Below are 24,828 nucleotides of genomic sequence, written 5' to 3' on the forward strand. Positions count from 1 at the left end.
AGCTTTAGGTTTGAGCAGCTTTTAGACCAAATTTTCAGTCCCTTTCTCAGTCTCTTGAATTTAGCAGAAATGCTCTTAGCACTATCAGTTTCAAACACTTGTTGCTCCCAGATGTTCTTAACTACCTCTTTGAACTGTGGATGCTGAAGCTAGAAATTCTCAAATCTGAAGATCTTTGATTTGGGAATGGAAGTACCAATTTTAATGACAATAGGAACATGATTAGATGTTGTTCTAGCAAGTGGAATAGCCATGGTATTAGGATAAGCTAAAGTCCATAACTCAGAGGTAAAACACCAATCAATTCTCTCAAGAAGAGGTGCATCTTGCATGTTGCTCTAAGTAAAATTTCTGCCTTTGAGTGGAATGTCAATCAAGGCTAATTTGTTAATGGCTTCATTGAAAGAGTACATATCTTGTATGTTGCCCCCACTTCTATTTCTGTTATGTGGATACCTGACATAATTGAAGTCCCCCAACACAAGCCAATTAACATCATCCTCAATTTGAAAATCTTGGAACCAATTGAAAAAAATCAGATCTAGCTGGATTTTGGCAGGGCCCATAGACATTAGTGAGCAGGATATGTTCTCCTGAATGTTTTGAGGTGAAATCAATAGAGATAGAGAATTCATTTTTGTGAATGGTGAGGCCCTCAAACACTTGCTCATTCCATACAACCAATAGTCCTCCTGAGGCACCGATTGAAGGTATGAAATCAAATTTATTCAACTTCTTATGGCAAAAATTCTTGAGGAAATGACTGTCAAAATGATCTTTCTTGGTCTCTTGAAGGCAAAGAATATCATAAGCAGATTCTGCAATTTTATTTGACGGGGCTAGCCATTTCTTACTGTCATTAATACCTCTAATATTCCAATTTAAAACATTCCAGGATTTGGCCATAGCAGAAACAGAGTCTTGAATACTGAACACATAACCATTCTGTTACAAGTAGCACCAGATGAAACTGAGTCCACAACTTTAACCATCCGCTTACATAGCAAACTAGAGATCATTTTTACAAAAGGTTCACTGTTCAACATAGAACGTAAAGGAGTAAAACTAAGCTGCCTCCTTGGATTAGCTGTCCTTGGATCCAGCCTTCCTTGCAGTGGTCTTGAGCTTCTTGCCCCCATTTCTGATTTTCTCTTCAGCAGTGTCTTGCATATTCACCTTACAAAAATAAGAGTTGAGATTTTTAACAACTCTAGTTGGAATAGGTGGGGGCAAAGAGGTACAGGGCAGACAATTCTTATCCTTGCATACTGATTTTTTAAACCCTTGTTAAGTTCCTGTAATCTAAAGCTCCTCCTTACTTCTGTTTCCACCAGAGGTAGTTTATCTTTCCTCTTTCTGTTCTTGTGGATGGTATAATTAGAAGAGGTAGTAGGTCCATGGTTGTCCTTGACACTGTGGGATGGGGTGCTCACATTTTCCTAATCAACTTCCTGAGAGTTATCAGATGAATCAACACATAGTTCAAAGGAAGAAGAAAGATATTTTTCAGGTATATCAAAAGATTTGCAGCATTGAGGTTCAGTTCCTTGAAGAATATAACTCCATACTTGAGAAGTAATGAATTTCTTTGCCCAGTCAAACTTATCTCATGATAATAGAGCCACCGAAAGGAAATTAACCCACTCAAAGGGTACTTGGATTACCTGTTTGTTATCAGAAGTGGGGGCAAAGTGGGTTTTCCAAATGTGTGCCCCTTCCTTTCCCAGGATAGCTTCATCTGAGACTGCCTCTTTCTGAATAGCAGTAGGAACTACTCCCTTCTCCATGATCACAGGGTCTGCATCATATGGTAGGTGGACAAAGCCCACCAAAGAATTCTGTTCATGCTCTTTGTAAATAGGAAATGAGAAACCAGGTGGAGCAGACAAACTAGAGAGAGAAGACTCACCAATTTCCTTAGCTTGAAACACATTAGAATCATCTGTTGTCAGTTGCACTGGAGCAGAGGAGTCTTTGAGAGTATCATTGTTGCCCTGAATGTCCACAGAAATTACAGTTTCAGTAACAGGAGCCATCAAAGTCTGAGAATGCTGCTGAAATTGAGCCATGATGGGTTCCTGTGGTGGGTGTGGAGTGAGTGGCCTTGCAGAAACCATGAACTCCTGGTACATTGGATCCTCAGAATGATAATTATCATAAGTGCTGTGTTGCATCAGAATAGCATCCAAATTGCTGTAAGTGAAATTTTCATATGGCAGAGCATCTTAAGGATCATCTGGTTGTTGGACTGGTAAGTTCTACACCATAGGTGGTTCTTGTGGAGGCAACTGTTGCACAGGTTGAGCCATATTCAGATCAGGCAGGAGAAGAGCATCAGGGACAGCATCAGGCCCATTGGCTGACTCAGCAGAAGGAGCAGAATTATGTGAGCCAACCAGTGATAGAGTAAGCTCACTGTTATTAACCATATCTGGCAAAGGCACTTGTTCAATCTCTTGCAGCTCTAAAAATTCTCCCTGATGAAGTTCTTGATCAATAAGAGGATTTGGCTGAGGTAGAGCCCAGTGTCCCCAACCAGGCATCTCCTGTTCCTCTTCTTCTTGGTCCCAGTCTGCATTTTCAGGCTGCTATAAAGCTAAGTTCAAGTTGGGATGCTCTGCATCTTGATTCAGATTTGGCAGATGAACATCATCATGTTCATGGTGTTGCAAAGGACCTAGGAAATGATTGTTTTGTTAGCATGAAAATGTGGCTGATGAGGAACTGGGTGAGGATTACCATTGGGAGGGATTGGGTCCTCATCTGGCGGTTCTGCACCAAAAATTCTTTGCTGCAGGATAACCACAGGAACAGTATGAGAGCCAGACTGGAAATCATCACCTTCCCCAATCACAATACTTCTAGGGATGTGCCTAAGTTCCTCCACTCTCACTTTGACCATCAGATTCGCTCTAGTACTTTTGTTCCTATCCCACTCAATCAGTCTGCCAAAACCTCTGACTGCATTGGCCACCTCATGCATGCATTTTCTGTCGAAAGGAAAACCACATAGCAATAACCAAACTTCTCTATTCATCACCAATATCCTCTAGTTCAAGCCCTCATTATGCTTTTGGAAGATGACATGAACATCCGTGAAGGCATGCGGGCTGTTGAGCACTAAATCATTGCGATCAAAGGTACTATCCATTCTAACATATGCTTGACCGAAAGGACATGGACTGATTTCAGAGAAACCCATATGCATAGCCCCAGTGAGAAAATCAGCTAGCACCTCTCGGATAGTGTTGAAAGTCACCTGAAGAACTGGCATCGGGACGATGGACGCAATCGCCCGGTTTTCATGGGTAAGAGCAGCGGCGCCTGCCAACACTTGAACCCTAGCAGGTCTCCCTTCAACATCAATGCGCTGGTGGTTTGGTGGAATGAACGGGGTAGGATCAAACGGGAAGGTGGCCATCGTCGGAGGAGTGAGCGTGGTCGCCGGAGAGGTCATGGTTGATGGAGCACGGCGAGGTGGAGAGGGAAACATGGGAGGAGAGCAGAGAGGGAGAGCATTGGAAGATGGAGCGGCAGCGTTATGGCAGGTACCAACCCGGGATGAGGCGATATTGGGAAGGGGCGCGTGATTTGACTGCAATTGTGCACTGATATTTTGATGCCTAAAAGGATTGGGAGGAATCGAGGGAGTCGTCGTGGGCTGTGCTGAGGAAATCAGAATGGACTGCCCCGTATGTGCAGAGTTCAGCTGATTCGGAAGATGGGCCTACTGATTGTTAGTGGGCTGCCGATCCGAGAAGAAGCAGTCTTTTGCAATGTGGCCCGACCGTTTGCATTTGTGGCATTTGATTTTATTAGAGCATGCAGGGCGTAAATGTCCCGTGTCAAGGCATCGGACACAATATGGAGTGGTCGTGTCATTAGAATTGGCAGGCCGTGATTGAGTTTGTCTAGCTGCCATAGATGTGGGCAAATGCACCTCTTTATTACCTCCTAGAGCATTAATGGACGTAGCATGAGTGAGACGATTACGCACCGAAGTAAATGCTCCATTTGAATCACGAATTTGAAAATCCGATGAACGTGCCTTAGATCTAATCGGATCATGGAAAGATGTAGGCGTGGTAAGAGCTTGAGCATATGATTTGCGTGGATGTCTACGGAAAATATGAGTCCATTCGTCCTCCTTCTCTTGAAGATATTGATCAAGTTCATAGCAAGAATTTGGACCTCCACTACCCCGTAGAAGGATATTAAGATTGAACTCAGGAGTAGAGATATTACCTCCTTTGATAATGGAGTAGCCAACCTCTTGGGATGAAACCGAAAATTTGAACGACCAATTTTGAAGTTGTTGTACTTGAAAGGATGAAGCTCTGCCTCCAAAACAAGCAAGAAGAATGGTACCCACAGATTGAGGAGAGAGTTTGATCTTGGATCGAGTGAATTCAGCCACCAAAAGAAAACCCGCGGCTTCGGAACCATCTCCATTGGTGCGGACGTCCCACTTGTTACAAACCTCCTCTTCAAACTTTCGTCCTACCTCAAAGTTGAGATCGGAGAGAGACATGGTGAAGAAAACGGCGAGATGATGGGGATGGCAGAGATCACTGTAACTGGGGCGGCAGAACAATGGTGGACGAGCGGCGAGGCTATGGTGGCCGCTGTGGCCGGAGTGGCACACGGCGGGGCGCTAGGAGCGGATCCAACTAGTGGTTTCTGAAATTAAAATTAGGATCATTCAGATCACAGAGGAAGAAATTTTAGCTAGGGATTAACCTGAGAGCGCATTGATTCCATTGAAACGAGTCTTGAGGAAGCTTGTCTTGCCGGAAGACGGAGGCGGATCGGTGTTGGCAGTGCTCATGTCCAATGCAATGTGACGTTGCATTCAAATTTTACACCCCCATATTTTTTTAAGAAATGCTCATGGCTAGCAAAACTTTGTTCTGTCAAAGAGAACAAAAACTTGCAAAACCTTATTTTGTAGCTAGTACTCCCTCTGTAAACTACTCCCTCCGTCCCAAAATATAAAAGCATTTTTGGCCACCGCCAGCACCAGGCGCCGCCACACCGGCAAATCAAGCCGCCCAGCCGTGCCGCCACACTCATCGATGCCGCTGCAGCACTCGTGAGTCTGCCGCCAACCGCCGCGAGCCGAGCAGGAGGTACCCCACCGCCGCCGTCCGCCCCTGGGGCTTCGCCTGGTGGCCTCCTTCGGCAGCGGCGAGGGCAGGATCGGCCGGCGGCTAGGGTTTGTCCGGGCCGCCTGTGTCGCCCTGGATGGAGCGACTGAGTAAATTTTCTAAAATATTTAAATTATAATAGCAGTTCCAAAAAACAATGATAATTTTTTTTCCGTTCTACCCTTCATCCAAAATGATATCTCCGTCCACAAAGAATGCTACCCCCTTCGTTCCATAATTCTTGTCGTGGTTTTAGTAAGAATTATGGGATAGAGGGAGAACCTAGGTTGCCATTAAGCACAAAGAAATCTACACTATAGAGTCAAATGGAGAGTGTTCAGTAGTTAAGAAACACAATACTCCCTCCGAAAAGAAATATAAGAGCATTTAGATCACTAAAGTAGTTATCTAAATGCTCTTATATTACTCCCTAAGTCCTAAAATATAAGAGCGTTTTTTACACCCTTGCTCCCAGATGCGGTTGGTGGCCTCCAACGGAATGCTCTGCTTCTGCGTGTGTTTGCTGTGTGGGATCCCAGTCGTCTGCCGCCATAGACGCCATGACCCTGTTGCCATCTCGTTGCCCTGCTTCTGCATCGACGGTTCCCGTGGGGCTTCCCCGTGGCTATTGTCCTCCCCGTCTCTCCCAGCAGATCCAACTTCGTCCTCGCGCCACCTCACTCCGTCCACCGTAGTATACTCCCTCCCGCCAGAGTTGGTGTCCTGTGGTTGGGCCTCGTCTCCGACTTCCTACGTCTGTTGGCTGTTCGAATGTTGGTTTATCCGGGCTTCTCAGGTTGAGGTGGGGATCCAGGCGAAAGCTCACCGATGGCGTCCCCTACGGGCGTCGTTGACCTACTTGCAGGCGTCGCGTTGGACCCCCTCTCTTGCTCGCGGTCGTCTGTCGGGGATAGATAGGGATTGAGCGAAAGCTCCGCTCTGACTTGGTCAGCGCTGGTAATGACGGCGCATGTGGGCGTCGTGCTCTTCCTTGGAAGCATTGCCATCTTTCCCCTTCCCCTTGCAGTATTGGTTTCCTCAGTGTGGCGTGCTCGGCAAGTCCCGGACCAAGCAATTTCCTTTGGTGTGCATGCTCAAGACCCCCCCCCCATGGCTACTGCTATGTTGCGGCGAGCTTCGTGCTCTTGGTGTTATCTCGGTTCATCTTTGTTTAATGATGACGCATGATGCCTCCCCAGCTTGTTAATCGTTTCGAATACCCACGGTGGGGCTCCCTATCAAGGTTTGTGTTTGGTTGTGGCACTCGTTAACTATGTATGCTCCTCTATTGTGCCGTGAGGTTTGATAGGCACGCCGGTGTGTGGTGCATTAGGCCAATTGCGAAGTCTTGGTGTTGTGATCCTTTGAGGACATCCCACATCTACTTGTGTCTCTTCGTGGTGATGGTCAATTGTATGCTACCTAGGTCGAGCTTTGTCTTAGGCATTTTCTCTCTCTTCTTCTTTTATCCTTCTTGTATTATTTTCGGCCTGGTTTTCCCATAAACGGGGTCATCTTGTTAAGGTTTTCGATCTGGTTTTCCTTATAAACTCGATCACTCTCCTGGCATTATGGCCATTTTGAGTAATATATCCAGGTGGAGGAACTCCTCCCCTGGTGATTCTCAAATAAATAAATAAATATTTTATCATGTATTTAAAAATGTTCATTGTGTATCTAGAAAATGGTCAGCATGTGTTAAGAAATGCTCATCATATATTTGAGAATAAAGTATATGTTCATGTACTTTATAAATTGTGGGTGTAAAATAGTGTTTATGTGTTGTAAAGAAAACATTAGAAAGAGAAAAGGAGAACAATTTTTTTAGGCCCGTGTAAAAGTATGTTCAGCAATTTTTAAAAAGAAGGTTTGTATGTGATGAAAAGAGAGTTCATATGTTTTACAAAAACATCATGCATATAAAAATAATCGTTCATATATATATCCAAAGAGATGTTAATGTTTATGCGAAAATGTTTCATGTGTATTTCACAAATTTTGAATGTGTATCAAAACTGTTCATCATGTACTTCAAAAATATATATTGTTTATTTACAAATAAATAACATGTGCATGTACTTTTATAAAATGATGTACTTCTTAAAATGTTATGCGTGTAAAAATGATGTTCATGTGTTCTCTGGAAATTGTTTCAGCCCGCTTGACCACGCCTGCCAAAAATTCTGTACCATCCAACCATCCCTGCGAGTAGACAGCTACGTATTCTTACGCATACCGCAAAGGAGCCCAATACATGAATTTCGGGGGATCACACCTGTACCATTAATGACGACGCCGCACAGTGATCAACCTGGTTAAAGACACACGATACGCAATTTTCCTACCCTAGCCGCCGCCACCACCAGGCGACTAGGGAGAGGCAATCTCTTTCCTCCGATCTCCATCGGCTGGGGCGCTGACCCCCTCTCCCTTCGGCCGCTGCTTCAGCGGCAGGAGGGAGGGTGCCCCGTTCTGTAGTTAGGGTTTGGATTTGTAGGTCGTGGTGCGTCGTTGGGGTGGTGGGAGTGGCGCCTGGACGAATAAATCTGCCTCAACTCCACTCCCACACCGGTGGTGTTTTTCATGACGGCGTCTCGGAGTTGATGGCATCGTGGCTCCGTCGATCCCTCAGATCAGCAGCGTTAGGTTTCATGGATGGTGTTGGCGAGGCGGCGGCGGTGACTCCATCAGGTGTGTCTCTCCTTCTGCTCTGTCCCCGTTGATGTGGCGTTGTCACCAACGTCATGGTGGAGCAGAGAGGTTTTGTTATTCAGGAGTACGTGCAAGCGGTTGTCTACACAAGTGACAGCTAGAAGATGGAGTATCTTGTGTTGGGTATGTGGTCGAAGGCTGACAATTCTGGTTTCCTCCTCCAACGTCGTAGTCATGCGGGGGTGTCAGTTCTGATGTTCGATGGCGTGTCCGGGGACATGTTGCCCTGGTCTAATTCTTTCAACGGCTGTTGTTTTTCTTCTGGCAAACTACTTTGGAGGTCCGTAAAGCTGCTGCTCAGCGATGGAGCCGCACTGAGCTTGGATGAAAAGGTGATCTGTCTTTTTATCCTTTGGTGGCCGCTTCGGTGGTGTCCAAGAAAAGGGACAGACGTTGGTATTTTACATAGGATTTTTTTATCTTTTCAGTTATGTATGGTCGATGCTTACGTGCCTTGTAACTTGATCTTTATTTTATGTAAACTAGATGAATACCCCGCACGTTGTTACGAAGATTATAGTAAAAAAATAGATATATGTATTAGACAAATGAAATATAAATAATTTGAAGATACGTGTTAACCACATCATCTCCCAGCTTAGAAAAAATACAAAAGATTTCCTTTAATAAAATATGAACATTAGCTAGTGCGTCAGTTCCCATTTACTAAATACAGTGACCCCGCCATTCATCTGTACATCCGGAACATCTCACTTACAAAGACCAAATGAATATACCACAATTCAAATAGGAGTTGGAGGTTTGCTTGGGAGGTGGTAATGATTCTTCTCAGTTGCCCACATCATATCTCACTATTTATCTTCATTTGATGAGGATAACAAACAGCCACCCGCATTAACAGAGGACATAGTGCTGGCAGTGGAGAAGTGAAAAAAAATATAGTGTGAGTTGCATGATGGTAAGAACAGAACCATACCATTTTAGGTAGTACCATAATTTATGCAAAAAGATTGAACCCCTACTAAAATTTGTGAAATCAATATTATAGAATATCAGGTAGAAAATTAAGTTTCGGGATAGAAAAAAGTTGTAATACAATTTGACTTAGTAAGGCAAAACCAATCAAGGGAGAAGACTGTTAAAATTAGCACGGTGATGAAACTTTTGTTCAATAACTAAACATGGTATCCCATAAGCATTTTACAAATTATCTCTATTCTATTCCAGGTTTGTTAGTTGGGTTAACCTGTTTGAAAATAAGGACATGCACGTTAAGGCTGGTCACAATGGAGAGGAACTTAGGAGTAACATCACACACTCCAATACAACTTTGCTTATGTGGCACATATTTAATGAAGAGAGAGGTGCTTGTGGTAACTAGCTAAGTTACCGGAACATCACACACTCCAAGAAACAATGAGTCTACAACCTAATAAATACATCGTTGCATGACACTACATAGATGTTCCTACCCACTATGGAGGTAGTAACATAGTCTAGGGAAGTGTATAAGTTACTAGCTTATGTTCTTGCCCATTGTGACTAGCCTAAGTCGAACAACTATGACAACAAAGAGGCATTAGTAAATTAAATCTTACAAATTGTACAAAGCCGAACTGAAGATGTAGAACTGAAACAATTTAATAGCAATCAAAGAATGACAATCAGTAATGATAATTATAGGAGGACATGATCTTACCTCTATAGATGGGAAATTAGCATTTGAGAGCACGAACACCAAAGTTGTCATCGTAGATAACAAATAGAAAAAGCATATGAAAAAAATTCCTTCAAATGTTTTTTTAATCACCTTCCTTCAATGGGTCGGACCCATACTTCTTGTCAACATTCTCTGTTCCACATATGTGCTAAATTAACTCATGAAGTATCATATGAGGATGACCGGAAGACAACTGCAAACTTTAGGAAAAAGTAACCTGCAAACATAAGGTATTTTGATTAATCAGAAGTACATTCAGCACACACCAGTATTTACAAATAGTAGATGTGTTGAACAACAAAGAAGATTATGGGCATCATTACCATAAAAAATTCTTTGTGCATTTTCTAAGGCAATTTCTTCAGTGGTCCTTTTTAGCAATGCACACGATGGTACAATCTGTGAAAGGATGATACAACCCTTCTAACAAATCAGACCAGTAGCAAGTCTACAATAAATTTACAATCTAAAACAAAGAAAAGTTGATAACTGAACTTTTAATGGAACACAAAATAATCAATTTGGGGAATCAACCTGCACGGAAGGATATTCACGCACGCAAAGATTTGACGATACAATACCCAAACATCAGTACAGGAGCGACATCATTTACTCTTATTCATGGCTTCAAGAGCTAGCCAAGGTAGTCAATTGCTTGTGGGGAGTTGCAGCGTGAGTTTTCCGCTGCTCGTGGCGCTAAGGGATGGGATCAATCTACCCATACATGTATCGGGTCCAGCCGGCGGCAAATGGCAAGTTAGGGCGGGTGAGGGTACCTTGTGGTGAGGTGCAGATGTTGATGGACTGGCCATGGCGAATAGGAACGGTGACGATGAGGCGGACAGTTGTTGAACACAGTTAGAGTCAGGTAGGAGGAGGAGAGCGACGCTGCAGGGCGATGGTGGCGCAACGGAGGCGGGCGTCTCCCATTGATGACGGACTGGTTCTAGAAGCCTCACACTACGCCTCCTCTCAAGATTTACATGCAGGCGACGTCGTGCATTGCTGGGACTCAAAATTCATCGTCTCCAGCATGGTAAGCACGAAACCTGGACGGAAGCTTAAAGGGGAGAACGCTCCATCTGTTACCCCTGCAATTATGCGGAGAAGTTGAATAGGATCTTATGGAAATCAATGGGCGAGGGAGTTAACTTGGAGATGGGTGGGAAGTTAATTGGGGAGATGATTCACGCACGAGGTGGGTGGACTTTCTCCTGTACTCTTTATTTTTTATAAACTTTCTATAAAATGTACCACTGGCGAGCGTCCGCTGGATTCTCCTGTAAACTGATATAACTTATCGCTGAGGTGGCTGTTCTATGCGTTGCTGAACTTTGGTTGGCCCCGCATGTAAGCCGGTTGTAGAATGATGATGTGGCAAACTTGCTGATGTGAATAGGTTGCATGTCAAGAGAAATAAGATAGTGGGGATGAACTATTTAGGTATTATAGATGAGACACGTATTACCATGCAAAGAAAAGCAATCCACCTGGTCCTGCGGTGCAGATAACAAGAGTATATGCTAGTATGACCCAAAACGTGGCGTCACGACAATAATTTCTGTGTTCCTGAGTTTAGTTCTAAGGTTGTCTATACCTTATCGTTTTATCTAATATAAACCTTTGTGGGTGTGTAAAAAAACAGAGAGAGAAGCAAGACACCCACTTTAGCGATCTAAGCCACACTTCTCGGTTCTTGGATATTTTTCCTTCTTTTTTTCAATAAAGGGTGTCTTTTATTGATTTATAATGAAGCATCAAGGGGATACAAACATAATGAGCACACCCGGCCTCTGCATAACTAGGATGCACACAGCCAACAACAACGCACACACACAAAAAACCCCGCGGGCAAAAAATAAAGTCATAGAAGACCAAAGCTATGCCATGCGGAGGGAGAAAAGGAAAAAAACCTGAAGCGATCAAAACAACGATCAACGATATACAACAACGACCATCAGCACAAACAAGGACTATCAGAAAAGTTCTTCAAAAGCAATGCCTCCAGGAAGGGAGCGACATGCAAACACCGTCATCGCCGGATCCAACCACCTCCGGATCATGGGTTTTCACCCTTAAGATCTAGTCCGAGCAACCTCCGAACAATCAACAGGTAATGGTGCAAAAAACACCGTCATTGTCGGGTACAACCAACTAGGGTCATACCTAGGGTTTTCACCTCGGAGCTCGAAACTAGGTGCTCAAGCAGCACCACTCAATCGAAGTCATCTTATGCCATCTCCTCCGCTCGAGACTAGGATATTTTTCCTTCTGCTAACCACCCTACGAAGCATGTGCCCAAATTAACTTACCATTTATGAAGTCAAGTTAAAGCCAGCATGACTGCTTCCAGTCTAGGTGCTTCATATATTTGGCTTCAAATTTGGGCATGAAAAGTTGAATACTGGAGGTAAAATAGGGGAAAAAGAATTTGAAAAGCACAAGGGAGTCACAGCTGTCCTAGATCCCCAATTAGCCTCACATCATCTCATCAGTATAAGGAAATGGTGGCTCAAACTAACTAAAGAGTAACACAATATCAGTTTTTCCTGTCTTCAGCAGCTTTTCAAGATAAAAACTCACGCGTAGCCCATAAGAAGTTGGCAGTGGTGCACACATGAATGGAATTAGCAACTTTGCCCAAAACAGTTGTCAACTCTAGCACTCTCCAGTCTCCACTGATTATAGTCCATGCAGATGCAGAGCCTTCGATATGCCTAGTACTGTGTCCGGGCTTGTTCTACAGCAACCCCCTATATGGGAGGCTCCAGCCTCATGCCATTTTCTCACATGTGTAACAAAATCTTCATTTGAAACGCCTGAGCAAGCCTGCATAAAGTATCCATGAGCTTGTGGTTATGGACTGCATATGGACACTGTTCGTTATTTGTAATTTTACTAGAACAAATTCGACCACTTGTCCTCATCTACGGAATCCGGAACACACATGTTGCCTTGGTAAGAACAGAAGCTGCTTTGTTTTCCTATCAATTTTCTTTTCTACAAGAACAGGAGCTAAATTATCATGATTCTTTAGCTGATACTTACCACCCATTCCTTCCTTACAGGATCATAGCTCTCACCACTATTTGGATATATCAATATTGGTTTGTTCGTTACCTGCACAGCATAAAGTAGAAATACATCAGGCATAACATGTACACTTGTACAGCGATGTTTAAGGGTCAATGCAACCATGACGGGAGATACCTTTTGGATTGATAGGACTAATGCATGGATAAATCTCGGGGGAGTGCAGTTGATACCAACTAGGCCAACCTCCTTGCATGAATCTGCAATAGAAACACACTCCGTCAGGGAATCACCGCTTACTACATTAGTTCCATCCTTCGAAGGGAAAGCAAACCATGCTGGAATACACAAATTAGACTCTTCTAGCAACTCAACATATGCCTGCAGAAGACCATACGATGTATTACAAATATGTTGATCAGGTCAGCAATACTCAACAATTAGATTTAGGGATGTTTCACAGAAATCAACTCGTACTTGAGATGTACATTAAGCAAACATTTATATGTTAATTATGCTCTATAAACGGAATCATCACAGCACAAGGAGGGCTAAACAATGGTTTATCAAATGCTTAATGTGCACAACATGTATTAAGCAAATACGTTTGATCACATAGGATGAAAGTTAAACTAATTATCAAGCGTTGATCAAGCAAGTCACAATGCTAGGTTCATTGAGAATATACGTACCTATGCACAAAATGGACATAGTTTTGTGTATCCATTTTATGTATTTAGTTTAAATCTGCATCATGTTATCAAATCCAATTCCAGTTCCCAAACATACCTATGTCTCAATTTTTTTTGGAATCGTTCCGAAAACAATAACATCGGGCCCTGCTTCAGCAAGAACTTAAAGCCTCCTTCTAAGGAAGTCTTTCAGATACTCTAAATTACCCTCCTTTCCATAGTCACCATTGCAAGCATTCAGTCAGATGTAAACTATCCCGAAAACTCTAATAAAAATAAGAACAGATAATCATTCCTGTTAGAGTAATCTTGAGTTTATAGCGCATTAATGGTAGTGCATGTGTTAGTGAAGTACTAGCACGTGCATGTACGAGTTGTGCTAGGACGTTTAGTCCTTGGTCTTGGGCCAAGTACATGGCTGGTCAGAGTCCAAGTAGTACAGGTGCTAGGTTGCTGTACGTGTCTGGTTGAATATGAGTCCTGATAGTATTAGGAGGTCTAGTACGTACGTGTAGGCTTAGAAGCGTTGTTTGGATCGGCTGCTTGTATCTATAATCTACAATACGTAAATAGTTCATCCACATTATTGTATTTTTTTGACAATGATAACTGTCACACGTGTGGTATATTCGACATGCGCCAACACATCGTGTGTGGTGTGAGTAGAAGACCGCCCACATGGGTTGTGTGTGGGCGGACGTTAGAATTGCCCACACGTGTGGGCGAGACTACTTCGTGCCACACGCCCAACAAATACTACTCATCTCCACCCCGCGCGTGTGGCATGAAACAAAAATGCCCACACGTCCTGGTGCAGCTACGTTAGGTACCTGCGGGGATGACGATTTAGTTGTCATCCTGGTTGACAGATGTAGTTATCTGAGATGGCAAATGTAGTTGTAAAAGCATGGTAACTCTATCTGTTTTGATTAACTATAGTTGTCATGTGTAATTTATGGTAGTTGCCGCGTGTAATCAAACCGTAGTTGCCGTGTGTGATTAACTACTTGCCACATATGGTCAAACAGTAGTTGCCGTGTGTGTTTATCTAGTTGCCACGTGTGATCCAATCGTAATTGCCATGTATGGTTAATCACAGATGCCATGTGTGTTTATCTGGTTGCCACGTACGCGCAACTGCAGTTGCCGTCTAGCAAAGAATCACAGTTGCTATGTGTGTTTACCTAGTTGCCACGTTCGCGTAACTGCAGTTGTCATCCATAATATAGGAGTGTCGTGTGGGCGAAAAACAATTCGCCCACACGCGCATGGACTAGGTGATGGCTGTGTGGGCAGAAACTAATTCGCCCACACAATACAGCTGGCAAACAGCGTGATGCGGGCGTGTGGGCAAACTCTCCAACACCCATACACCAAGCCTATCCCACGTGGCATGTAAATTCTTTCTCAATGTGTCAAGATTCATGCAAACTGCACTGGACGATGATTCACACGTGTAGACGAGTTGCAAAAGTGCCACACGTGTAGGCGTTAGTGTTTCCGTATTTCTTTTGACATGCAGCTTATCCACCTAATCATACATGCCACATCATTAATTATTTTATTTTTCCTATTCTATACACCTAACAAAACGACCCCACCTCATCATCACTCCCTGCCACAGCAACAACTTTTTCAAGCATTCTGTTACCAAGCCGAAGACAAGAAGACTAGCAGACCAACAAATCGTTCCATTCAATTTTTGTTTACCGCGCTGCCAAGTCGCCGTTTCTTCTCCCTTTCTTCTTTCATTTTCTGTAACGTACGAGGCAGTCTTAAAGTCTCCACGCCCTCCCATCGCATTTTCTCTCCAGCGAACGCTGCCGCCTTTTGCACTGCACCACATCTTCCCTCTGGTTATGCTGCCGCCGGAAGTGAGCTCCGGCACGAGCGGCCTCGCCACTACCCAAAAAGGAGACTCGATGCGTGTTGTGACGCCGCTCCTTCCGCATGCCAATAGTTTCTCCATGGATACCACCGTCGGCTTTGCCCAGGCGGTCTCCTCCGACCATCCATATCACTATATCAGCCTGGCCCAGCCGCAGCTGCCCTCCACACCCCATCCCGAGGCCATCGTAGAGCCACGAAAACCTTGCTGCTACCTCTGCTGCAGACCCTCAGCCCCTCCTCCCTTTACCCTGCATGCATATTGTAGGTATAAAATCTGCCTCAAAGACTCACGGGCGGATTGACTACTCATCTCCTCCATGATACGCCGGTACTATTTGTTTCCCTTGCCTTACTCTGATTGGCACTCTGTGCTCTTTTATCTCCTTAATTTCCTTCGTCTTGGTCACCTCCCCTTCAACTCATTGGCACAAGTTACTGGTGGGTTTTTTCTCTACCTATTCATCTTCTCCGAGAAAGAGTAATTGATGGGGTGTTGTAACAGCTTCTCCACTTTAAGTAGTCGATCGGCTTCATCCCTGTTGTCCCCATGATGGCTGGGTGTATATGCATATTCCGATTGAAATTTTCAACTGTTGTGGTCATTATCCTGTTGGGCAATAAGCCGCGGCGAGGTGTCCAACCCATCGGGCGCGTGTATGGGCGCGTGCCGAACGAGTTGGACGCGTCGGGTCCGTGGCGAGTCGAGTGTGTGCGTGGGTGTGGGGTGCACGGGCGCGTCCGTGGGCCAGTACACCATAGGTGTGTGTGTGTGTGTTGTCTGTTGGCGAGCCACGCGGGGGCGACCGGGGTCGTTCGGCTGGTGCTCACCATGAGACACGGGCGCGCACAGGTGCGTAGCGGGCGCGGCCAGAGCATGCAGGACGTGGAGGCGATCGCGGGCGAGTGGAGGCGTGGGTGCATGCCTAGGGCACCGGCTCGGGGCTATATAGCCGCGTGGTGATGTTGTAATGGATCGACACAGTCGAGTTCATCCTCGAGGAATCCTGTGTCCATTGTGTTCTTCCTCCTCCTCCCTTCTTCCTTGGGTGAGCCACAGCGGGAGAGAGAGAGAGCTGAGTGACAGAGAGAGGAGGGCAGCGGCGAGGGACTCGCGGTTCCAACAATTGGCATCAGAGCCACGTGAAGGTCAGGGTGTGCCGGCGATGTCGATCGTCCCATACAGCGGGGGAGCGGGCAGTTCGGTGTCGCATCTGGCGCCTGTGCTCACGGGGGAGAACTACACCACCTGGGCCATCAAGGTGGAGGCCGGCCTGGACGTCGCCGGGCTATGGGAGGCGGTGGTGCCGCCGGAGGACGCGGCGTCGGCGGTGATCGCCGAGAAGGATAAGCCGGCGCGGGCCTACCTACTCCGGGTGCTCATCGACGATCTGTTGCTGCAGGTGGCTGCGAAGAAGACGACGGCGGAATTTGGAGCAGCTTCAAGGCCCAGTTTGTCGGGGCCGATCGCGTCCGGGCGGCACGGCTGGGCATGTTGCGCAGCGAGTTCGAACTCCTACGGATGGATGGCGGGAAGTCACTGGACGCCTTCGCCGGGAAGATTAGCGGCATGGCGGCGCGCTACGCTGGGCTGGGAGCGACCTCTCGATGCTGCTGTTCGAGGACGAGCTGGGACGCCTGAAGGCATTCGGCGAGCGGCTGCGTCCGCGCGGGCAGGCGGGCGGTGAGCGGGCAGGCGGCGAGCTGCTATACACGGCGGCACAATGGCGGGCGCGGGAGCAGCGACGAGGTGGAGCGCAGGACGACGACGAAGACGTGCGCAGCAAAGCCTCGGGCCTCGGCGGCAACCGGCGGGGACGGTGCTACAAGTGCGGCGAACACGGGCATTTCAAGCGCGAGTGCCCGCAGCTCAAGAAGGCGCGGGTGGCAGAACGAGCCCTGCTCGTGGACGACGTGGAGAACGCTAGACTGCTCTGAGCCGCGGCTTAGGGCGCGTGTGTTGGGCAATAAGCCGCCGCGAGGTGTCGAACCCGTCGGACGCGTGTATGGGCGCGCGCCGGGCGAGTTGGACGCGTCAGGTCCGCGGCGAGTCGAGTGTGTGCGTGCATGTGGGGTGCACGGGCGTGTCCGTGGGCCAGTACATCGTAGGTGTGTGTGTGTGTTGTCTGTTGGTGAGCCACGCGGGGGCGATCGGGGTCGTTCGTCTGGTGCTCACTGCGAGACGCGGGGGCGCGCAGGTGCGTAGCGGGCGCGGCCGGAGCATGCAGGACGTGAAGATGATCGCGGGCGAGTGGAGGCATGGGTGCGTGTCCAGGGCACCAACTCGGGGCTATATAGCCGCATGGTGACGTTGTAATGGATCGACACAGTTGTGTTCGTGCTTGAGGAATCAAGGAGGCGTTCGTGCGCCGGAAACATCCCTGTGTCCACTGTGTTTTTCCTCCTCTTCCCTTCTTCCTTGGGTGAGCCACGACGAGAGAGAGAGAGAGCTGAGTGATAGAGAGAGAAGGGCAGCGGCGAGGGACTCACGGTTTCAACATATCCTCTTCTTCATCGCACTCTTCCATGGTTTCTCTAAGGTTGCCGTTAGTGTTGCCGCGCGTAAGCATCAGCCGAATGGCTTCTACAAGATGTGTTAGAAATATAAGCAAGTTACTACGAGATTTAATCCGAATAATTAGAAGATAAATCATGACTACAATAGCAGAAATTAAACTAATCATGTGAACTAGCATAGCAGATGAACAGATCACATCTAGGGCACATACTAGAAACATGAATTCTACCACGATCTCGAACAAGAAGGATAGAATCACATACGGTGCAGCGGGAGCAGCACCGCTGGCGTTGACGTTGTCGTCCATGTCGTCGAGGATGAGGTTCCCGAGGTCGGGGAAGAAGTCGTCGTTCGCGAAGTCGTCGCTGCCAGCAGTCGCGCGAGTGCGCTCCCCAAAAACCTAATCGCCCCTCTCCCGTACAGAATCACGAGAGGCGGGGTTCCGGAGGCCTGCTGTCCCTTCTCCCGATGCACGCCGAAAGGAGGGATGGAGAAGACTTGCTTGGCGGCGCAATGATCTGGAACGATGATGAGAAACCATACGAAGCGGCGGCGGCGGCTAGGGTAGACGCCTGCCTGACTATATAGTGCGAGACGGGTAGGTCGTGGGAGTAAACCCCACGTCCGAGTCATCACGATCCAAAAGAATCGGAAATGGTTCAATAATTAACGCGTCCATTAATTATTAATTAATGACTCATTATTTTTTCCCGAGCAGCAAAAATATAAACAACGTGCATAGCTCTGTCCTCGGTTCGGCTCAATCCCGCGGCGCGTCGTGACGAGGCGTGGCGTGGCAAGGCGAGCGAGGAGGAGGAGCGCGGGTGTATGTCTCCTCTTCTCATGCTCATACAAGTGGTAGAAGAGCTCACCTTATAAAGAGGTGCAACTCTTTCCCAACTTCCGGGATGGGACTAAACTTTAGTCTCACTCACTCCACTCACATGTGTGCATGAATGGGCCAAGAGAATTTCATAATTTTAGTTTGGCTTTGGGCCAAAGGCCTACTAGCAAAATTCCAACAATCCCCCACAAAGTCTCATTGGCACATCTCATCATTTAGTTCCAAAACATTGTTTATATACCGGTGCTTAGTGGAGAATCTGAAGTTGAACTTCCACTTAGAGATTTATGCGACACTAGATCACAACTTGAATAGTGGACTATGCCTTGAACTACAAGTTTTCCGCGAGACTAGTTTCACACAAATTCTTGACCGATACTAGGCTGTCGCAAGGCTTCCCCGCGGGTGGAGCGTATACGTCATACTCCAGGGCCTTTTCATGAATTTATTAGGGAACACCCAATTCTCACAGACTGCGACGTTAACAGTCAAATTCATATAGGTGTGTTCCTCAGAAGATGTTCTGCAGGACAACATCTCTGCTTACCCGAATAAACCACTTGGAACACATTAAGATAAGTATCAACCTGCCATGCAGATCAGGAGAGTATTGCATCTTCATGGAGTGGGATAGGTAATATAGGGATACTCTCCTCCTAGCTGACCAACAGCTTGTCTCCCACATCTACTTCACGGGATCTCTGATCACATAGAGTGGATTACCACTATGGACAACTCATGCGGTGGGTCTCAGACCCATCTCCATTGATGCATTCTCTATCACATTACGTGATAGACCCTTTGTGAAGGGATTGGCCAAATTTTTCGACGTTTGGATATAATTCAACGTAATAACTCCGGAGTTCCTCAATTTTCTGACAGATTTCAGTCTCCTCTTCACATGCTTTGAGGATTTCATATTGTCCTTAGAATTGTTTATCTTGACGATCACAGTTTGATTATCATAGTTCATCAGGATAGGGGGTATTGGTTTTTCAACCATAGGTAAGTTCATCAAGAGCTCACGAAGCCACTCTGCTTGAACAGTGGTAGTGTCTAATGCTGCGAGTTCTGCTTTCATAGTTGACCTCCTTAAGATGGTCTGCTTGCAAGACTTCCAGGAAACAGCGCCACCACCAAGTGTAAAAACATAACCACTTGTGACCTTAATCTCATCAGCATCAAATATCCAGTTTGAGTCACTATAACCCTCCAGTACCCTTGGATACCCGGTGTAGTGAATCCCATAGCTCGTGGTGCCTTTCAAATAGCGCATAACTCTCTCAAGCGCATGCCAATGATCATCTCCCGGTTTTGACACAAACCGACTTAGCTTGCTCACAGCAAAAGAGATGTCAGGCCTCGTGGCACTCACCAAATACATAAGTGAGCCAATAATCTAAGAATACCTCAGTTGATCTCTAGCAATCCGTCAGTTCTTTCAAAGAAAAACACTAGCATCATATGGAGTTGGAGAAGGCGTGCAATCGCTATACCCGAAACGACTCAAGACCTTTTCCACATAGTGAGACTGAAGCGCTGTGATCCCACCATTCTCATCTCTCAACAGCTTGATGTTTAAGATAACATCAGCTACTCCTAGATCCTTCATCTCAAAACAACGAGAGAAGAAATCCTTAACCTCCTTGATTAAATCAAGTTTGGTTCCAAAGATCAGTATGTCGTCGACATACAGACAAAGAATAACTCCTTCGCCCCCACCATAGCGATAGTACACGCACTTGTCACCATCGTTTACTAGAAAGTCGGAAGCAATTAATGTTCTTTCGAACTTCTCATGCCACTCTTTAGGAGCTTGTTTAAGGCCATATAAAGACTTTAATAAATTGCACACCTTTCCTTCCTGACCAGGTACTACAAAACCATTTGGCTGATCCATGTAAATTTCCTCCTTCAACTCTTCATTGAGGAAAGTTGTCTTAATGTCCATTTGATGAACGAGAAGACCATGGGAAGCAGCCAATGATAGTAGCACCCAAATTGTGGTCAGTCTAGCCATGGGTGAGTAAGTATCAAAGAAGTCTTCACCTTCTTTCTGGTTATAACCCTTGGCCACAAGCCGTGCCTTGTACTTTTCAATCGTACCATCAGGTCTAAGCTTCTTCTTGAACACCCACTTACATCCTACAGGTTTGCACCCATAAGGACGGTCAGTGATCTCCCAGGTACCGTTAGCTAAGATGGAATCCATCTCGCTACGTACAACTTCCTTCCAGTAGTCAGCATCAGGAGATGCATAGGCTTCTGAAATAGTCCTGGGTGTGTCATCCACGAGGTACACAATGAAATCATCACCAAAGGACTTTGCAGTCATCTGTCTCTTACTTCTCACAGGAGTTCCATTGTCACCCTCAACAGGATTCTCAACGTGTTCCATCGCAATGGTGGGTTCAGGAATTACAGTGAATTCCTCACTAGATGGAGTAGGTATCTCCAGATTTGGTGAACTCGACATATCCTTCATAGGAAATATGTCCTCAAAGAAAGTTGCATCATTCGACTCCATAATCGTACCAACATGCATGTCGGATACCTCAGATTTTATTATCAAAAATCCATGGCCGATGCTATGAAAATCATAGCCCAGAAGAACACAATCCACAGTTTTTGGTCCAAGTTTGCGCTTCTTGGGAATTGGTATATTGACTTTCGCCAAACAACCCCAAATACGTAGGTAAGAGAGTTTCAACCTTTTCCTTTCCCATTCCTCAAATGGAGTCATGGTCTTATGCTTTGTGAGAACTCGGTTTAGGACATGACACGCAGTCATTAGCGCCTCCCCCCACCATTCCTTGGATAGACCCGAAGTGTCTAACATGGTGTTAACCATATCAGTTAGAGTTCGGTTCTTTCTTTCGGCTACCCCATTTGACTGGGGTGAGTAGGGAGGCGTCCTCTCATGGATTATACCATGTTCCGCACAAAACAGATCAAATTCATTGGAAAAATACTCTCCACAACGATTGGACCTAAGCCGTTTAATTTTTCGATCAAGTTGGTTCTCTGCTTCAGCTTTATAGTTTTTGAAGAAAGTCAAAGCCTCATCTTTTGATTTCAGAAGATACACATAACAATATCTAGTGGAGTCATCAATCAATGTCATGAAGTATCTCTTTCCACCTTTTGTCAACACGCCATTCATCTCACAAAGATCAGAATGTATAGGCTCTAGTGGCGCCAAGTCTCTTGCCTCTGCAGTCTTATGGGACTTGCGAGGTTGGAGCCTTTGACAGTAGAGATTTTCGGAATTAAATCATATTGGCTAGCCGCGTCATGCAACCAAAGTTAATGTGACAAAGTCATGAATGCCAAATATCAGACTCATTGTTGTGCCAAACATTATTAATAACTTTAGTGCAAATATCTGACAAAGACAGGCGGAACAAGCCTCCGCTCTCATAGCCTTTTCCAACAAATTGTCCATACTTAGAAATTACAACTTTATTGGATTCAAAAACCAACTTGAAACCATCTCGACATAAACGGGAACCGCTAACAAGATTTTTATTTATGGACGGCACATGATGAATGTTCTTCAGACGCACAGTCTTCCCCGAAGTAAACTTCAGATCAACCGTACCAACACCTCCAACGATGGCATGTGACCCGTTCCCCATCAGCATGAGTGAAGTCCCTGTTGCCTGGTAAGAAGAGAACATGGAAGCGTCAGCACAAACATGTACATTGGCACCGGTGTCAATTAACCAATCAGGGGATTGAAATACTGAAAGGATGATAGGAAAAATACCGTACCCTGATTCCTTCATATCAATTTCACCGATGACAACATCAACGGACTTGCTGCTCTTCTCATGTTCGCGCTCCTCAAAGCAGTTAGGACATTTCAGAGCCCAGTGATTAGGATCACCGCAGACATGGCAAAGTCCCTTCCCCTTATGAGAATTTTTCTTGAAGTTGGTAGAATGTGATGGCTTGTTCTTTGTATCAAACTTGCCTTTGCCCTGAGTTTTGTTCTTATTGGTTTTGAACTTGTTGGGCTGAGAGTTCTTCTTCTGTACCATGTGGGCACTAGAACCTCCCTCAGCAACTCGAGCACGTGTGTCCTTTGCTCTCGCCTTCTCTTCAACATCAAGAGTACCAATGAGATCCGCAATGGAAAACTCCTGTCTCTTGTGTTTCAGGGAAGTAGCAAAATTGTTCACGTAGGTGGAAGCTTGGCAATGATGCCTCCGGCAACAAATTTGTCCGGCAACACACACTTGAAGTACTCAACTTCTTTTGCGAGCGACTGTATCTCATGAGCCTGTTGTACAACAGGGCGCTCATCAGTCATCTTGTAGTCATAGAATTGGCCCATGACGTACAACTCGCTGCCAACGTCCGAGGCACCAAACTTGGCCTCGAGCGCAGCCCACATGTCCTTGTCGTTGTCAAACGACATATACGAATCCACAATGGAGTCATCAAGAATGCCTTTAAAGAGGGTATCGATCTTATCGAAAGCTTCCAGCTGTGCTGGATTAAGATCGCCCTCAGGCTTGCCCTTGGTGGCGTCATAGCAGCCCATGGTCTGAAACCAGTAGACTGCTCTCATGCGCCACCTCTTATATTGCGCCCCCTTAAAGGCAGGCGGCTTCAGATGCGCAGCAAAACCACTCGGAGTAAATTGCCTATAATCAGGTTTTTGGATTGTTGGAAATATGAGCAAGTTACTACGAGATTTAATCCGAATAATTAGAAGATAAATCATGACTACAGTAGCAGAGATTAAACTAATCATGCAAACTAGCATAGCAGATGAGCAGATCACATCTAGGGCACATACTAGAAACATGAATTCTACCACGATCTCGAACAAGAAGGATAGAATCACATACGGTGCAGCGGGAGCAGCACCGCCGGCGTTGACGTTGTCGCCCATGTCTTCGAGGATGAGGTTCCCGAGGTCGGGGAAGAAGTCGTCGTTCACGAAGTCGTCGCTGCCAGCAGTGGCGCGAGTGCGCTCCCCAAAAACCTGATCGCCCCTCCCCCGTACAGGATCACGAGAGGCGGGGTTCCGGAGGCCTGCTGTCCTTTCTCCCGGTGCACGCCGAAAGAAGGGATGGAGAAGACTTTCTTGGCGGCGCAATGATCTGAAACGATGGTGAGAAACCATACGAAGCGGCGGCTAGGGTAGACGCCTGCCTGACTATATAATGCGAGCCGGGTAGGTCGTGGGGGTAAACCCCATGTTTGAGTCGTCACGATCCAAAAAAATTGGAAACGGTTCAGTAATTAACGCGTCTATTAATTATTAATTAATGACTCATTAATTTTTCCCGAGTAGCAAAAATATAAATAACGTGCATAGCTCTGTCCTCGGCTTGGCTCAATCCCGCGGCGCGTCGTGACGAGGCGTGGCGGGGCGAGGCGAGCGAGGAGGAGCAGCGCGCGTGTAGGTCTCCTTTTCTCATGCTCATACAAGTGGTAGAAGAGCTCACCTTATAAAGAGGTGCAACTCTCTCTCAACTTCCGGGGTGAGACTAAACTTTAGTCTCACTCAGTCCACTCACATGTGTGCATGAATGGGCCAAGAGAATTTTAGAATTTTAGTTGAATTTTGGACCAAAGACCTACTGGCAAAATTCCAACAAGATGCATCTGCTTCTCCAACTCTCTCTCTTTTGTCTCGCGAGTATGTCCTGCATGGTCGAGTTCCCTGACGCTGCTCCAGTTTTTTACATGGTTGCTTATTATCTACATGCCACCCTTAATAAGAAAGCTCCGTAGATGTTGCACGCTTACATCTTATTCTTATCAACATTTTCTGTCCTCTTACATCAATATTTTGCTATGTTGGAAGTTGGCTGCTGTCTTCTTATAGCCGCATTGTTATTTCTCTGCTAACCTAATTACATTTGATGATATCAATGCCTTTTGATACTAATGATATCAATGTTGGTAATGAAGTTTCTTCCTACTACCTTTTGTTTTTCCCCGATCTCCGTGCTATTATCCAAAAAGATAGTGAATCCATGAGCTGCTATTCAGTACCTTCAGGTAGCGTACTTCTTCCTTGCTTCTAGGTAGAAGTCTTTTCTACATGCGTAAACCAGTAGCAATAATGTCCCTCCTGCCTTTTTTCATAGCAAATAATATTCAACTATTTTTGTTGCTGTGTAAGCTGCTGTATGTTGGAGGGTAACTATACTGGATTGCCAATTGGCATGTGCTTACCGAGAAAAGATTGTGGAATATACCACATGCATGGCGATGCCATTTGTATTGGAATGCTTTTTTATTAATCATATTACCATATTTTTTGTGCACCTGATCAAAACTTATGAATAGTT

At 45.8% G+C, this 24,828-nt stretch overlaps 1 pseudogene; it reads right to left on the minus strand.

Annotated features, from left to right (window-relative positions):
- Window positions 1-12,222: 12,222 nt before the first annotated feature.
- The window catches only part of LOC125532765 (homocysteine S-methyltransferase 2-like), a 49,718-nt pseudogene continuing 37,112 nt past the window's right edge, over window positions 12,223-24,828 (minus strand).

The sequence above is a fragment of the Triticum urartu genome, chromosome 1A (genome assembly GCF_056163025.1).
Source record: "Triticum urartu cultivar PI428250 chromosome 1A, HENAU_Tu73, whole genome shotgun sequence".
In the NCBI taxonomy this organism is placed as follows: domain Eukaryota; kingdom Viridiplantae; phylum Streptophyta; class Magnoliopsida; order Poales; family Poaceae; genus Triticum; species Triticum urartu.